Source organism: Corapipo altera, unplaced genomic scaffold, assembly GCF_003945725.1.
Source record: "Corapipo altera isolate COAL_440 unplaced genomic scaffold, ASM394572v1 184, whole genome shotgun sequence".
Lineage (NCBI taxonomy): Eukaryota > Metazoa > Chordata > Aves > Passeriformes > Pipridae > Corapipo > Corapipo altera.
Window position 1 is genome coordinate 129179 of NW_020885039.1, and position 19052 is coordinate 148230.

Consider the following 19052-nt stretch of genomic DNA (forward strand, 5'->3'; position numbering starts at 1 on the left):
TTGGGAAGGGTTGGTAAGTAATGTATATAAATGAAGAGAAGTATTCTCTAAAACAGATTCAGTTCTAAGTTTGTGCGAAATTGGGACTAGATTATTTTGTCGTTTGAGTATTTTTTGTAGTTTCTGAACAGTTTCAGAATCAATGCTTCCTTATTTCTCTGTGAAAGTATCTAATTTGATTTTCAAATTAGCTCATTTTCCTAAATTTGACATGAGATATGAATTCACGTATTACTCCCAAGCTACTTACAAAACTTAAAAATATCATTGCTGTGCATTTACTTATTTCAATTAGATTTCCAATTTTGAACAACTACTTAAAAAAAAAAAAATTATACACTACTTTAGTACTGACTCTATAGATTTACCAGGGAAAAAAACATCTTAACATCTTCATGTTCTGCTGCAAGGGACAATCCAATGCCTATGCTGTTGTCTGTCTACATAAGTATCTTGGAAAACATTATTTTCTGATCATGTTAAAAATTTTGTTGTTCTGTTTCAGTGAAAGCTGCTGAATTGTCAGGTTTCTGTTATCTTCAGTGGAAGATCCCAAGACTGTTTGATAGAAAAGATATTTCTAAATTCTTGGTTAGTCATCAAGTAAGTAGTTTCTCATGTTTTATGTAATTTCCATTCACCTCCAGTGAAGTGTTTTTGTTGTCTTAGATAAATAATTTTTTTAATTACTTTACCATTATTTTGACTTTCTTTTATACAAAAACGTTTTTCTCTATTGTCTGGTGTTTATTTAAAGTCTGTAACACATTTAAATCAGTTTATAAGTATTTTAAAAAAAAAGAAAAAAAGACGTTTTCTTAGTATTCCCTCTCAGCACCTAACAGAATGCTGTTCAGCGACCTGTATTACTCCCAAACTATGAAGCATAAGTAGGAATAAGAATTGAACAAATCATCTAAAAATGTAGCTCCATTAGCATGGTAAAGGTGATCAAGAATGGTGTCATGTAGATAAATCTTAATCGTACCCATTGGAACGATTTAGAAATGGTTAAATGGTTACATGGTTTCAAAACAACTAGGTTCTACTACTATCATCACCTGTTTGATTTTGAGATTTTCTCATTTTGCTTACTATTTTCCATACTTTATTCTTCATGCCAACTTGTAAGAGCAAAGATATCATCTTAATTTTTTTTAATTCGTTTAGACGAATGGTAAGCCACTCATTAAAAGCAGATTCTCTTTTGATCGTGTTATATGTGTTGTCTGGTATAATATTTTTTTTTCTTTTCTATTATTTTACTCTGTTTCTAATCTTAAAGATGAAAATTGGGTTGATGGGAAAGCATTTGAAGTAGGGAAATTATAGAAAAAACCTCAAATCATAAAACTAAAATGAGGTGAACTAGCTGTTACATTTAAGTGGTATTTACAGATTTTACTCAGATAACAGATTTAACCTTTTAAAAATTATGCTGATGGAGATTAGAGAATTGATGCACTGTCCAGGTCACTTCTCATCAAAATGTAGTGATTTTGAATTTTTTTTCCCCCCTCACAGAATACATAAACATTAATTTTCAATTCAAAAAAATTATTCAGTCTGAGTGGCCGTATTTGAACTGGTCTCAAAAATATGTATTTGGATCTGTTTACATAATATTCTGTTCTTAAACGATCAGAGCCCATGAAATCTAGCAATGCTTATTTCTTTATTTGTAATTTGGTGAAATAGAAAATACAGTTTTAGTGATGGAAATAATTTCTAATTAGTTGGTCCAACAATATAATCTTATTTTACCACTTGGCAATATCAAAAATAAAGGTGTATTTATCTGTAGGGAAGAAGTACCAAGATTATTTATTCTAGAATTTTGTAGCTCAAATTGATCATGTCATTCATTACTGTTTAATTTACAAAATAACAGAGTGAGAATTATGTCCCCTTTTTAATGCTGTTTTGTGAATTTAAACCTAAAAAAAAAAAAAGTTGATTGAATTGATTGACTTGTCAGGAGGAATGATGAAATTCAAATGTTTAATTCAGTTAGTTCTCACAGAAGGCGGCAATATCTAACTCTAAGTTAGGAATCAAAATTAGGCTTATACTTGGGAAAAAATAAAATAGGAATCAAGTATGAAAAATCAAAGAATTAAGAGTTAATTTTTTAATAACATTAGCTGTCTAGCAAATTTGTACAGATATTCTCACTCTGGAATGCTTTGGCATGCTTGGGATTTTATATACCTCTAAGACTCTAAATGAAGTCTGAATGTATAGGTTTTTAAGTTAAATGAAATTTACAAGTGCAGAAATTATTATATTCGAGTTCACATCTGTGTCACTCCAAAGGTTACACAAAATACTTACATGTGCCCTGTCTTCCAACATATCCAAAGAGGGAACATATTCAGTCATACACCTGCTCATAGACTGAGAAACTTAACACAAATCATATTAATTTTTTCATATGACATTTCATAATTTTGTTCATACTACATCTAATTGCAATGTGCATTGTGTCAGTTATGTATGACCAAGTTAGAGAATAATATTTTAAGGATGAGAATGTTACAGGTGTTTTTTCAATGTCATTGAATGTCATGACGTTTTTTCAGCTCTTTAACTGTTGAATAATTTGGGGTTGCTTCTGTATTTTCTTTTATCACATTAACATAAAAGTTCTCTTATAGGGAACAAAGCCAGTTTTTTTCTGGTGTGCTAAAAAAGCAAGAGAGTGACTGATGTCATGAGTCATAGTTAAAGATATTGTTGCTTCAGTGGTGTGACACTGACATGATCTCATTGAGTAGGTTAAACTGTAACACAGAGAGGTGGAATAAAGACATTCAGTTATAGGGGACTCATCAGATGACACACAAATTCATGATCTCTTTGACTAATATTACAATGCTGCACATCTTCAAAGCCTTTGAAGAGCTGTGCAGTTCCCTTTTATGTCAGCAGGAGACAAGCTTTGCTGTGATAAGATTTAACTGACTTCCTTTCACATACTTTGTTACTGAACAAAACAGAGCTTCATCACTTTTATTATGGTAAGCTATGCATTCTGAAAGTATGTTTAGGCAACTAGTAGATTAATTAAGAAATGAAGCATATGATAAGTAATCAGTGTAAGTTTTCTATTGTCTTAGCAGTTTTTTTATCTATAGTTTTCTGTAATGTGAGTCCCTGAACACTTAACATATATTTTCAATATTTCCTTATTCCTATTTTATCCTTGGTTCATATTTCCTTTTCCTTTTACTCAGATGAAAATAAAGATATTTGGGTTTGGGACCTTGAATTACTAGTTGCAAAAGGAACAAAACTACTTCCATATGAGTCATTGTTAAAATTCCTAATTAAATTAATTATTAGTTTTAGGACTGAATTCTAGGACTGAATACAGACCTGGTATTCAGTGAACTGAGGATAGGTTTTACATGCTCAGTAAATACCTGTCATAATGCTTTTAGGAAATAAATAGTCCATCTCTCACAGATATTTGTTGTTTTACTAAAAGCATACTTGCATATAAGTAAAAGATTATACTAAAATATGAGAAAATAAATGATCAGCTGCACTACAGCAGAACTTGAATTTCCTGAACTTAAAGGAAAAGTAGCTGTTGGCTGGCATCCACTCATTTTAGTTTGAAGGCAAATGAATCATGAAAGAAATGAAAATATGTTTCTATGATGTAGGTTTCTAGTAACATCAGAAGAATTGTTATGGTTCTAAGATACATCATATTACCTCTGTTTGAAGGACCTCCACTGGCTAGAGGGGATGAGTTGGTCTGGAGGCAGCTATATTGGCTTTATGACATTGATTCAGGATAGTTTGAGATTCTCTAACATGCATTGGCATGAACTGATGTGTAGCACAGCTGCTCTGTTGCATCCTGAAGAAATGCAAACATTCTAAAAAGCAAGATGTATTTTTAAAAAAATGCATGGGTGAATTATAATAGGTGAAAGAACTCAAACAAGAGTTTTCAATTAAATATGTCACAGGAGTGTCAAAGGGTGCTAGATTATGGACTGGCACCTTGTGTATGCAAACAAATGCGATAAAGAGGCATATGTCTAGAAATAAATATATGTCTTTAAAAATGTAGTAGTTTCACAGAAAAATGATGTGTGAAGACTTAATTGACTGATATGTGTAACAATGACAGAAGACAATTAACTCCGTCCCAGACTTCTCAAACAGTTATGTTTAAGGGATGCAGGAAGAAGAGATTTTCTGATTTGCTTTTTTTCTGATGATGCAAGACCCAGGCGCAGTCCAAAACTCATCAGTTGATTTTACTAAATATATTCAGAAAATGAACTTATGAAGAAAAGTAGCTAGTAGAAATGTATTTGAAGAAATATACCCAGCTAACATCTTGTATACAATTCTAAATAGATGTAAAAGGAAAGAGATTTGAGGTACACATGCTATGAGAACTAGAGAAGATTTTGGTTGCAATATAAAGACAAACTGTGTGGTTGACTAATATTCAGTAAGGCCAATGAAAATTTAATTCAACTAATTTATGTAACAGAGCATCTCATTTTCTTTTGCACTCCCAATATAAATGCTATTTTCGTCTCTGTGGTGGTTTGTATCAGCTAATTCCTGCTTAACTACAGTTGCTGACAGTGGGTAAAACATTGTCTTTGCTCTTACAAGTACTCTTTGAAGCCTACAGAGCAACACTGGCTGAAATTGTTACTAATAATTGAAATTACTTTTCTGAAAGTAACTTATCTCATCCTAACACACCTTATATTTCTGTCTGCTGTAATTTTCCTTCCTATGTTCCTTTCTGGATATGAAAGAAAGCCATAACATAAAAGTATAGAGTGTAGGATTCATTAAAACCTGTTCGAATGCTGTGCAGAGGTTGTGCTGGGAAAAACACACAGAATGAATATTGATTTGTAATGTGTGTTGGGAGTGGGAGAATGATGCATTTTACAAGAAGCTTTTGATTATTTAAAACATTCCTTCTGTCTTTACTGACAAAAAAAAAAAAATCTGTCGAGAACTGTTCCTAGACAGAAATGTGAAGAATACTTTTTAATTTTAAACAATTGTTAGGAATGTATTAACAGGAATCTGTGTGCTTATTAAAGGATGATAATTATATTATCTTTGCAGTTAGTGGGCAGCAAGTAGATTTCTGGATTTTCTGGGGGGCTTTGGGGGTTTTGGTTTTTTTTTGGTTTTGTGTAAGATTAAAAATTGAATGTTCCTGTTAGAATGCATATTTAAGAGAAGAGGAATTACAGCATTTAAAAAAATGGAGAAGCAAAGTAGGTGAATAAGGTACAAAATCTACTATTGTAGTTTTTTTGAGTTTTTAAGGAATATATGTCCCTTTGGATCTCACTTTCCCTTAATAACATGAGAAACATTAAAAAAATCACGGAAAGATTAAATTCACTTTATTGCCTCAGAATATGTCAGTATATTTTTCATTATATCCTTGCTCTTTCATGGTCTCACTGGACCTGTGAGTCTTTGGGTTCCAGGCAGAATTTAACAGAATTTCAGGCAAAGAGGGGCCACTGACACAAGGTGCAACTGCTGATCCATTGCTGAGTCTTTTGGAACATCAGGAGGAGTCCAATTAGAAGAATGGAACTGAGCCAGATTGCTCTAATTTTAACTGATTAGTATTGAATGGAGACTATCCCACTACTACCATCATATCATCATGGATTTTTTGTCAATGTTTATTGCTTCTAAAGGGGTACTTAGCATAAGAAATCATTGTAAAATTCTGTTACTTTCTCAGGTTCTTCATGCCATTTTTACATAAATAGTTGATATAGATGAGTTGCACAGTAGAGATTAATGAGAGACAGCTGACTATTTGCACATTTTGTTTATTTTTAATTATGTGCAGTATTTATTATTAGATCATTATTTAAAAACAATTAAGTAATCCTTGATGGACTCCTGAATTGAACCTAGTTATGATAATTGCTGAAAATATCCTTACGAGATTGTTTCAGCTCACTCTGATATGTGCTTAGCCTTGTCTAAACATTGTGGAAAGATAACAATTAATCCTTAGTCATATACATATTAAAGATGATATGCCTCCATAAAGTAAATTGGCCCATCCAATGTTTAAATATTGGATACGGATTTGAAGAAATAATCTGACTTTGCTCTATAGACAGTAATTACAACATATGTCTGGTGAAATTACTTTTCTGATTTAGAATAAGAAGCACACTGGTTATTGCAAAGTGAGGGACAGTTATGAGGCACTGAGGGACAGAGAACAAATATGAACAGAAGTATCAGGATTATACCATTATGTTGATGTGCTTTTTAGTTACAGATGTATACCTCACACAAATTATTTTTTAAACGGGATGAGATTTACTAAGAGAGACACTCAGTTCAGGTTGCATGTACAAGCACTTTGTGTAGGAGTATTTCCTAACTAGAGTCCTCTTGGACAATTCATTGGATATCTGCTTTTCCTCAGAGTCCTGTTTCTCTGCACAGATTATCTTTTGAAATCAACATTCAGCTTTAAGGCTGTGACCTAATTTCAAATATAGTATATTTTCATTAGCCTTCTATACTTAGTTTCTCCCAAATGCATGTTAAAAATGCTTTTCTTCCAATGTTTTTAGTAGTATGTTTTAAGAGATGTTCTGTGGTAACATGTTGATCCTGAACAGTAGAACTTGAGATAGTGTGGTGTCCCTCTCTGAAACGGAAGGGAGAACCCAAGATTTGTAAATGCCTATAGTCACTCAAAAAAGGGACGAAAAAAGTCAGCGGATCCACAAAAACTTACAAAGTTTTATTAGTAAATTATAAACACAACATGGAAATTGGTATAAGCTAGTCTCTTGTCTTATAGTACAAACCCAAGGCAGTGGATTTTGAATAAAGAGTAGGGTAAAAGAAAAGAGAAGAAGGGAGGGAGGGAGGCAGGCAGGCAGGTAGGAATGAAGGCAGGCACGAATAAAGGCAGGAAGGCAAGAAGGAAGGAAAGAAGGAAGCCAGGCCTGGCTTCAGTGTTGATGTAGCTAATGGGGTGTTTAGGGTCCTGGGGTACACCATCTTGACTTTGTGGGGGTGCCTTTTAATAAATAAGTTCCCCCTACCCCTCACCTCTAGCGAAGTTTCTGGCTTTCTATGCAAATTAGTTATATGCACAGTTCATTCTTCCAGACCTTCAGACCTTTCTGGAAATGGGTCAGAGGCCTTCACTTGTCTTCAATGGTCTTGTTCCCCTCTACTGTGTTAGTCTTTGGTTGACAGTCCATGCCCGTTTCTCAACTTCATTCCTGCATTTGCTCTGTACCGTGTTGTGCTTATCTCCAGGAGCTAAAGCCAAACCTTTGTCCTACCTCTATATGGCCCCCTTCTCCAGCTGTATCCTGCTCTTTCTTGCCAATTCACAGTGTGTTCTTACCAACAATACTTAGTTGGCTCCATGGCTAACCGGCTATCCATTTTTGAGACTTGTGCATTAGCCCCTTATCTTCTGGACTTCTATAGATAGTCACAAATGTACTTGGCCTTTTGGCATTATTTATCATATGTTATTTTTTAAAGATTATTATGTAAAGTCAGTGGTCTTTGTAGTTTTCTTCTGTAAGTCATGTAAGGTTCTGCTTGTATATCCTTGCTGTGTATGAAATGCTTCTACATGCTTTCATTGTTGGTACTAGCCAAAATGCAAATGTGAATTATAAAGACTGAGATATGTACTACCTTAGTCTTGTTTGGACATTTATTCCAAAGCAAACCATAGAAAAGTTGTACTAAATCAGAATGATAGCCAATTTTTTTCCCCTTTGTATGGAAGTGGTTTATTTCATAAGGTGATCTGTGGTGTAGAGTCATTAGCACTGATGAACTTCTTAGCACTGATGAACCCATGTTTGGACTCCCAGAACGAGAAATTGATCTAAATAACGTGTCACAGTATTAACAATAGTAATAGTTTGGTTTTCAGTGCTCTGAGAATTAAGTTGCTCGGCTTCTGAATATAAAATGCAATGAAGTAGGAACAGTGTTGAATGGCAGTAGGTATTTTTAGGCAATGAAAATAGTGTGTCAGCAGATAATGGCTGCAGAACAAATTCTGCCAAAATTGTTTTAGTAGGTTTATTCTTTTTTTTTTTTTCTAGCCATCACTGTGCCCTTATAATTTGGTTTTGCCTCAGTTGTGCACACCTTCACTATCAAGAGGTAGTTTAACCTCTTTTGTATTCTTTTCCCCACCTTAAGTTAATCACAGTTACAGTAATTCAGTTCATTGGCTGTTTTTGTCTGGAAGACATGAAGACAAATTGTGAAAATAGTTCAGGAGATTTATCATCATCATACTCTTACAGAATCAAACAGTCCACATTGATGAAAATAGAAATTTTATATATAAGGAAGAAAAAGCACATGGCTCGCCCCACAATCTACCATGTACTCTCTGAAACTGCAGCTTCTCTTGATGTAATATCACTGGTGGATTCAGACCTTTTTGTGAACATTGTAACCAAAAATTTTGCAAGCAGATTCCTGCTCATTTTGTTTTCTATAGTTTTTCCTTACTCAACCTGTTTTGAGACCCTGCATTTCTAAGATGCGTGAGAATCTGTTCGCTGATCTCAGTCTAATTACGCAGACATGAAAGAATTCAGAATGGCAAATTCATTTATGGAAACACTAATACTCAGATGTGTTCTCTGAAGAATGTACCTCATCTCTAGAATAAAGTTTATTTTCTAATGTTATTTTCTGCCATAAGATTTTACTTGCAAAGTACTCTATTATATTGATACTTTCTTATTTATATCTCTTCTCACCAAAAGTGATTATTTTTATTCTCTACTGTGCCATTGCAACAAAGCTTACAGGTAGCAGGACTTTTGTTTTTCATTACATGTTTTTCTACTTTTTAGATATCTCTTTTTGAAACATACTTTCTAAGTGTGCTAACTGAGGTGTTTATGTCAGCGGTTTATAAGCAGCAAAAAGAGTGATTCTGGTAGAAGGCGAAAGCCTTGGCTTACTGTTCATGTTGCTTGCCATGAATACTCTAAGGAAAATTTCCAGTCCACCTGTGAATGAGAACAGTGACCACATAGCAGATGACTGTGAGTGTAAGCATACAGACGACCATGTCCACGCATTAGATATGTTCACTGACTTCCCAGGCTAAAATTTCATTTATCTACAACTTTTGAGCCAGTGACTGGGAGGATATGCTACTATTAGTCATCTTTAAAGTATAACTTTGAGAAATAATAACATTTTTCTGCCTAAAAAGTCTACATAAGAAGTCTTCCACGAGATAAAGGAATATTTTTTCTTTTTTTTTTATATGGTATTTTTTTCTTTTTTTTATATGGTATTAACAACAATTTTAAGTTTTGTCTTTAAAACTTTAAATGAAAGTTTTAAATAAGACCAAAAAGAAGTAAATGTACTATGGTTGAGCATAAGATGAATTATTACATGAAATTAACACAGCTGCTTATGCCGACATTGTCACAGAGTTAATAACTAAAAGTGAAATCCATCACTTCTCCAGATTTGTTTTCTTCTGTTGAAAGATTATTTTATATTCAGATTCTGTAATGTTTATCTCTGTCATTAATTACTGCAGACAAACTTGCTTACATAGATATGTGATTTTGACTCACATTTTTCTTATCACATGCACATGAATGCATAATTTGAAATAAATAGATATTAAAACTGTTTAGAATCCTAGTCAAGTGAAATAATCAATAGGTGGTCTTAAACAACTTAAATACAAGAAAAACAATAGAAAGTGACTACAGTGTTTGAATGAGTACAGAATATTCATTTTAGAGGTTTTTTTTTTAATGAATTGATCTAGTTTCCTTATAGTTTATACTACATGATAAGGATGATTAACTGAAATTTATTATCAGATTATTGCTGAGGCCAAAGTTATACTATTTGAATAGCAGCATTACCGAAAGCATTATTAAAATATTTTCACTATTTGCACACATTTAATAGAAAGAAAAAAATCTTTACACTTAATATTGCTAATCAGATGTTCTGTATTTTAGAACCTTTTAAACTTGGAGTGTTGCAATTTTTAAATATATACTTAAATACATTTATTATTGTTATTCAAAAGATTAGATATTGAAGGCTGTTTGATGGATTGAAGTCTGGAAAAAAAAGTCATGAAAATATGATGTTCATTTATTCCTTTAGGAAGAAGAGGTAGTGTCAGCTAATTCCTTATATATTCACTATTATTCATCTTCACTCTTCTTTGTACTGGTAAGAATATAGTCCTTTGGGAAAAAGGAAATCTCATTGCTTCTTTAAGTCTTATACTCTTTGCAAAAAAAGTCAAATAGTAAAGCTGACAGTCAAAACAAACTTGATTCCTGCCTGGAGATTATTGTATAAATTAAGGTAATCTGTGGGAGTCATTTTTTGAAAAACCCATTCAAATCGCAGACTGGTTTTATTTTTAATTATAGAAAAATCTGCAAATATTCCACTGAGAGAATATTTGACTAAAGCTGTCATGTTTTGGGAGGTCTGTTAAAGAGACTCAGCAGGGATTGGTAGACTTCAGAAGCCAGGTCAGTAGGCATAAGGGACTACCACCTAAGTAAATATGGTAAAATCTAAACCATAGATAAGTTAGACTACCTTAGGGAATACATTATTTGCTTTAAGATAGTGCTTTTCATAACCTTAATTGAACTTCAATACTAAAAAACACGCTTATTGTTTGAATTTTGCAGAGTAGTATATAGTATCTTGAGAGGTAGGAGGGATATGATTTCAGGTACATAGAAATTCCATTTTAGGCAGGATCCAGAACCAAGTACTTCTGACTTAATTTTCAAATTTCTTTCCTTCTTCTGCTTGCAGCATATATAAATCGTGAACTAATTCCATCCTCCTCTCCCCTACAGAAAATATTTGTTTTTAAAAAGGTTTTACCAATGACTTTTTTTTAAGTATGTTAATCCCTAGTATCTGATTACGTTATACAATGTGTGGTCTGGACTACAGCAGAATTATTTTACTTCAAGTAAGACTTTATCAGTTTAGTAAGCTATGTATATTTTTGACTGGGTCTAATAAATTAGCCACCACTTCTTCTTTATTATATTTACTCACAAATCTTTGTCTAAGCAGTGAATTAAAATATCACTGATTAAGGTGTTAACAGCACTCAGCATTAATAAAATGAACAATGCTTAGCACAACTATTATAGCCTAAAGCAATTTGAATAATTGCATAACACTTTGTCTAGAGAAAAGCATTTGTTAGCAGCACTTGTGTTTCCAAATGAAAGCAGAGTGAAAACTCCAAATGTTATGTTGATAAATGTTTTATAAAACCTGCTGATCCTATTCCATATATGTGGGTAAGGCATCTAGACACTGACATTCTCTTAACATTATTTTTAGCTGCAGCAAAAAGCAAATGATAAGTGCGCTCAAGTGCACAGAATGTTAAGTGTGTAAAATGGCAGCTTAAAAAGAGATCTGTATACTCAGAGGAGAAATAGCCTTTAGGGTGTTCACAGTAGAAAAAACCCTGGAGAGCAGATGAAAGCAGGTCTAGATATGACAGAGTAATTCTTCTTTCAATTGAAGATGTTGAGAGTTTAGTTCAAGAGATTGCATTTTCAATCTACTAATTTTTTTAGTTTTCTTTCTTTGACTTCTGCTGTAATTAGAAATGATTGTAATAAGATATTTAGTCTGGTGAATCTACCATAGTCACCTTGGAAATCTAATGAAAATTTTGAAGAAAATACCCAACAGAGAGGGGAAAAAAAAGCAAACTGCAATTATAAACTGAGGAGGAGGGGACAGGTAGGAGTGGAAATTAAAACCAGACAGAAGCCTAGAATATCCCTCAAAAAAAATGCACTTAAACTAGACCATGACACTTTGATGAAAGGTTAGTAAAATGTAAAAAAACACGAGAAAAGAAGACGTTTCTATACTGTATACAATGACAAAAAATAGCTATCAAATTTATTTGCCTGAAGAAAACCAGAGTGACACCGAGCTGAGAGGTGCATATGACATACCTTAGAGATGGGATGTCATCCAGAGTGACCTGGACAGGCTTGAGAAGTGGACCCATGTGACCCTCATGAGGTTCAACAAGGCCAAGTACAAGGTGCTGCACCTGGGTCAGGGCAACCTGCAATACTAATACAGACTGGGGGATGAATGGATTGCGAGCAGCCCTGTGGAGGACTTGGAGTTCTTGGTTGATGAGAACCTCAAAATGAGTTGGCAGTGTACGCTCACAGCCCAGAAAGCCAACTGTGTCCTGGGCTGCACAAAACTAAAGTGTGACCAGGAAATCAAGGGAGATGATTCTCCCCCTCTACTCTGCCCTCAAGTAGAGGGAGGCATGGACTTGCTGTAGCAGGTTCAGGGGAGGGCCATGAACATGATCAGAGGGTATGGAGCAATTCTCCTGTAAGCACAGGCTGAGAGAATTGCGTTTGTTCAGCCTGGAGAAGAGAAGACTTCAGGAAGACCTAATTGCAGTCTTTCAGTACTTAAGAGAGAAAGATGGAGACAAACTTTCCAGCAGATATGGTTGTGATAGAACAAGGGCTAAATGTTTAAAACCATGCTGGTTTTCATGTGTTGGGAGAGATCGGTGTTTCTAGTTACAAAAAGAACACCTAAAGCTAGTTTTACTTCTCTTCTGCTGACTAATAATAATTTTATGGAAAATAACCCGATCTTGCTGCTGCAATATCTTATCAGGGTTGCTTGTGTAAATGTGTGATACTGCCTTGAGTCTGCTGTAAAGAAAGAGTGAAGTTATAGGTCAGTGAATGAATTGTTCTTCTAATAGTGTGCAATAATCACATTTTTTGAGGTGACCCAGAGTCCCAGACAATCTCCTCATATATATTTGCTGTAAATTGGAGTGTTTATTATTGTTGGCATCTCAGAGATTTCCCACATCAGTCTGTTCAACACTGGCAAAATCCCATTCCTCTGTGTTTTCAGCCACACTAGCAAACACCATACACTTAGTTGAAAAAGAACTTGCATTTCCTAAGATTGGTCTGACTGCTTCCCTACACTGTACATTGTAATAGCAAACAGAGTATCATCATCCACACTGCAGGGATCAGGCAAATCAGCAGCAGAAGAAGAATATAACTTACTGTAAGGTAAGAAACAAAATTACCTGACAGTTGTTAAGGTTATATCCTACAAGGACAAGAAGCAAAGAACATGGCTTAGTTGTTTTTATTTTTTGCATAATTTGTATAAAATACAGGAAAACTGAGTTGTAAGGACCGGTTGGTAGGGTTGAGTTAATGATTGGGCTCGATCTTAGGAGTCTTTTCCAACCTGAATGATCCTATGATTCTAATTGATTACTACAATTATTAATAGTCTTCTACCAGAGCTTAATAAAATCAGTAAAATCCTAATGTTATTTTTTTATATCCCTGCTTACAGAGGTGATCAGATCTCAGCTTTCTATTTAGTATTCACCCATAGAACAAGTCTGTTCAGTAAAAAAATCCTCATCCAAGCTAGTGTAGGAAGAGTTATCTCTACATCCCATATGGCTGCTATGAAGGGTTTACAAGCCAGCATGCAGTATTGTAACAATTTCTTGGGTTATATTATTATTATTATTATTATTATTATTATTATTATTATTATTATTATTATTATTACTATTATTATGTTCTCACTGTCAAAACTTTAAAGGTCATGCATATACAGATGGTCTTTATTAATTAGCCCAGTAATTTCTGAGCTGCAGGTGTCAGAGCTTTGCCCTTGAGGATTTAGCAGCAAGTCAACTCCCTCCAGAAGTGACTGATCATGCTCAGCTTGATTGTAGCTTGAAGTTTAGACACTGTTTTACAGGGATTCTGTAATATGTATATATAAGCAGAAGCATTATTGTCGAAGGCATGAAAAATATACACTGATTTGATTTACTAATGCAGTTAACAGCGTCAAGGTAAATGCCTTAAAAATGTAAAGAGTAACAGCTCTCACTCAAAAACAAAAAAGAAAGGAGGGAGATTTGCATTTGAGATGGTAAAAGAGGAAGGGCAAGAGGAAGAAAGAGAGGGCTTACTGCTTACCACTTATTGCTTTTAAAGGCAGAGAGTAGGAAATATATATTAATGACTGGAAACAGTGAAAAATTAAATGTGATTTGCTGTAAAAACTGTTCCTTAAATTTACCCAAGAACCCATGTGGAAGAGAAGAGCTTGGGAGGGAAAGATAAAAGAATGATCACAATGGTAAGAGAAAGAGGAACAGAGCAGCTACTAGCATGTAGTTACAGAATAGAAAGGTTAGCTTCAGGCAAATGATAGAAGTAGAACACAAGACAAAATATTCATACCTGCATAAGTAAAAATACAACTTTATGGAACAGAAGCTTCTTTTTCTGAAGATGAATGGTAGAAGAACACAGCAAACATCTACATGCATTAGATTTGAGAAGTGAGATATGGGATACCAACCAGGTTGCTTCCTGCAGGGTGTTTTGGATATTAGAAAAGTATGGCTCCACATTATCACTATATATATAAACTCTTTGTGTGTGTGTGTGTGTGTATGTGTATACATATATGCATATATATACATGCATATGGAGAGTTGGATATGGGTCCAAATCTGCTGCAAATGTTCATTTTTTAGAGGGAGACATATATACACGTATATATATTCTTTTAAATTGTGCACATTTTTTCATTTGCCGTGACTTTACTTCTTTCATTTACGTGTCTTTGCTGTGTCCTTATTTTGATTAAGGTTTTAGAAAAATGAGGGACACAAAAATCTGTGAAGTTGAAGTTGAAGTTTAAATCATTCTTTTGAAGAAATAATGTGATGTAATGCTAAAACAAATAGAGGTGCAACCTGGAAGACCACAGAGCTCTTTCCAATCTTAAATATATCTTCAGTTTCATGATAGGACTCTACTGGTTCCTACAGCCTTCTTTTCAACATTAGACTGGCAGAAATGTAGGCATGATATTTTTACTCTATTTTCTTTGAGAAAGTAAGCCATCATCCCTCAGATTATACACATGTAGTTACTGTGAGTTAATTACTCTGAGATTTCTAATCTATGCCTGATAGTGAGTCTCTTAGAAATAGGCAATTGCTCAAATGAATAATAAGTCTAATGTCAACAACTGTGCAATAGATGTATGCTTGATGCAGCTTTGCTCTGTCAGAAGGTATCTCCACTAATTTCAGTAGAACTTAAATAAAACTCTTGTGTACTGGGTTCATATGGTGTAGGTGGTGACATTTCTCAACTTGGCAATTTTTAGGTCTTCAGACAAAAAATTGTGTTGAGAGGGTTCCTCCTGTTTTGCATGCTAGAGAGAATCATAAAAGGAGAACAATGAAATTCACTTGTATTCAGTAACAAATAATGTCAGAAAAACATATTTTGAGACTACTGCAGTAATTATATTTTTATTCTGCCTCTTGATCCCCTGTCGTAAGTTAATAGAAAGATGTAATTCATACATGCAGATGTGTGTCATAGCTTTCAAATCTTGCATTATTTGTTGTTTATGTCTTTTCTTTGGAATATGTTGCCTTTTCAGAACTTTGTGCTCTCTACACACTCTGTGTAAGGTTATGGTCTTCTTTTACCTTTGTTGTTGTCTTCACTATCGACCAGTGCTATATTTTATTCTTGTCTTTCTTTTCCAGAGTGGCTTCTGCCTCTGTTTCTGAAGAATTCAGAGAGAACTTATAACCTTTTAATACTGATTTACAAACAACCTTTACCACTATTTTGTTAGAACATAATTCTATGTGGGTTTTCTGTTTGTTTGTTTTTCTGTAGAATGACTTTCAAATCCTGCATATAAAACACTACTTCTTCTCTGTGAAACAAATTATAGGGGATTATATGTTTGCATAAAATGTTGGTAAGTGTTGTCCACAAGAAAATGACCTTTGTGTCCTGTACAACAGCCAGGATGATTTCTTGCAGTCTTTTATTTCTCCTGTGTGACTTCTCACTGACTACATGCAGTCCACCATAAATGCACTCTCATCAGAGTGTGTTTATGCATAGCAGTGTTGGAAGTAATAAGCACTTGGCTTTTCTAGCATATGAGTCAGTAAATACATAAACAGGTACAGATTTATGACTCTGCACTTCAGAGTGTCACGGTGCTTGATACACAGTGCAGTCAACTTTATCTGAATGTCACAGAGGATAGTGAATATATCTGTAATACCAAGGTCATTTTTGATGTAATTAATAAGTTGGGATTTCTTTTGTAGCACAGTTTCAAATAACTTGATTTCCCCTAATCAGGGTTATTGGCTATGAAATGGGCATCCTTGAAATATGTAAATTATCCTGTGAAATACAGGCATGCAGATATTAAACATAGGCTGATGGCATTTTACCACTGTGAATATTTTAGTGGATACCATTTTTCTTGGAGATATGCTGAGTCTTTAGCAAGTAATTTCAAAGTGTTTATTCACGTTACAAGTGTTAGTGAAGCCTTCTTTGGTGCAGTTCATGGAGGAACTCTTACTGCTGTCAGTGGATTAAACATTTCAGTCTGCAAAACCTCCCAGCTATCGCTGCACACAAGGTAACTACTCTTTATCTCACTTTCACTATTCTCCATCTTACAGTTTTGCTGAGCACATGTGAGGTACACTTCCTTATTTTGCATTGCTTTGTGTCGAAGAAATATACCATGACAGTTACAGCTACAGTAACTGACCAACATTTTTTTTTCCCTTTTCAAATGGGAGCGATAGATAATATTCCTAGAGCCTAATCAACATTTTTTAAATGTGAAAGCAATCTTCTCAGTTATGTCTTACTTCTAGAACTTGAAAAAAATAGTGACTTATAGTGTTTCTTATCAGAAAGAAAACTGTGTTCTGTTGCATATGTGGAGCTAAGGCATTGAAAGAGATGCCTTTAATAAGCAGGCATTATTTTTAGCATTCAATTTAAGCCAGAATAAAACTTAAATAGCAACTCTGGCTACGTAACACATGTGAAAGTGAGTGGAAGACCCATCAAGGGACAGTGTGTGCTACATTCTGCATGATTCTATTCATTATATAAGAAAAGCCTGATACCTGTCAAAATAGTCCTTGCACTTCAGAATTTTACTTAGTGCTATTGTTTGGGATTAGTCTTCAGCTGCTCACAGGCAGGTGAATCCTTATAAGCTATTTTAGTTACAAACTCTTACAATTCAAAGTCTGAATATGCTGTGGTAGTCTGAGCTTGATTTGGGAATTTTAACAGAAATAAATTTTACTGAAGAAAAGATTCATACTGTTTCATTTAAATGTTAAGTAAACCTTGGATTGTGTATAGTTAATTAGATTTTATTATTGTTAAGCACATACAAGAGAAGCTTTAGTGAATAGGTTATCATCTCCTCTGGCCATCACGCTTGGATCTCCTGGGGAAAACTTCTTCATTCTTTGTAATTTGCAAGTTATTTAACTTCCAGTGTATTTTTCTTTTTTAAGCAAATAATTCTAGTCCATCTAACCAAATACATCACCATATCATTATTTTTCTGTTCACTGGAGGTTCTTTCTGAACACAGGGAAAACTTCTTTACTTGTGAGGCTGAACAAGTACTGGCACAGTTTGACCAGGTAGTTCTAGACTCTCCATCCTTGGAAACAATCTAAAGCTGACTGGACATGGTGCTAAGCAAGTTGCTCCAGGTAAGTCAGATTGAGCAGAGAGTTGAACCAATAACCTCCAGAGGTTCCTTCCAACCTCAATCATTTTCTGATTTCACAATAAGGGAACTGTGTAAGAAAGAGAATTATTTTTTGGTTTTGAATTACTTCCATTTCTCAGTGGAAAACGTTTATGTTGTCGTCATCTCTACACAAGAAATTTCCTGATTCAGCTTTTGCAGTCCCTACTAGAACTGACTTTCACTGTCAAGAACTTTATGTAACTAAGCTATATTAGCAATAGCTGTTTGGCTACATATTAGTAGAAGTAACAAATTACGTAAGGTGGCAGAGTTTGAATTGTCTATTGCAAAATCTTTTCTCAAAGAATTTTTTATCATATATCCTTTTGTTTTCTCCATTCTAAATAGTAAACAATAGTTTTAGTGGTGACTGTCCTTTTTCGGTTGCCTGCTTATTTGCAAGCCACACACTTTCAGCAGCTTTGTTTTTACTCTCCCACTCTTAAGCTGTAATGCAGACTAGAGTTTACTAGGGGGATTTGTAGTCACTGTTATTTCCGCAGTCACAGAAATAATATCTTGTAGATGTGAGTGGGACTGTAGCTCCTAGCTATGAGGGTAAAGCAGGATACCAGAAAAAACATATCCCTATATATGGCAGGCAGTTTGGCTTACAAGCAACTACAGAAACTTTCATTTTTATATTTGACTATTTATGCATCATACTCAGCAACAGGATGTAGTGTGGCTTCCAGTCAGTCATAACAGAAGAAACATAAAGAAAGAAGCATCTATCTGTGTAAATTAGCTAGCAATATATGGGTGGTTCTAGGTGGATGCTGCAGCAGCAGGGTAAGGTGTCATCTGTGGAAGCATGAAAGGCACTGAGGAGCATGTAATTTCATGCCACTTTGCCTGAAACCATCAGTCTGAGAACTGATGGTGTACCCGAAGTAATGAGGTTCAGCAGAAGTACTGTGAAGGCTTAGATTCCTTCCATTCTCATCTTGAATGAAAAGATTCTTGAATTTTGAACATGGTGCTAAGAAGAGCTGGAAGATCAAATAATACTTGATCAAGTTAAAAGGCCTCATGGTCAACAGTGTAATGTGTACCACAAATCATGGTTTCACTGACAGATTTGTATTTAAATAACTATAACAAATGATACACTTAACCTACATAATGCTGAGAGTTCTGCATTGGGTGATTACAGCAGTAGTGTCTAATGCTTCCTGACTTGTTGGAGTATCATCCAGCCAATCAACTGGAGTAAGAATGTACCACTAGAATTTAACTTACTTGGGGGCAGAAGATTTTCATGATTCCCTAACTTTATTATATTTTTAATATATAGCTAAAATTAG

General features: G+C 34.4%; 1 protein-coding gene across 6 annotated transcripts in view; it reads left to right on the plus strand.

Moving 5' to 3' along the window:
* CDH18 (cadherin 18) overlaps positions 1-19052 on the plus strand; it is a 487356-nt gene that overhangs the window by 106345 nt on the left and 361959 nt on the right. For 4 of the 6 annotated variants that reach the window (XM_027668439.1, XM_027668449.1, XM_027668440.1 and 1 more), the window contains exon 2: positions 506-603. The exons of the other annotated variants lie outside the window; for them this stretch is intronic. The gene's annotated coding sequence lies outside the window, so the exon portion shown is untranslated. The remainder of the gene's footprint in view (positions 1-505; positions 604-19052) is intronic. 6 annotated transcript variants of the gene reach the window in all.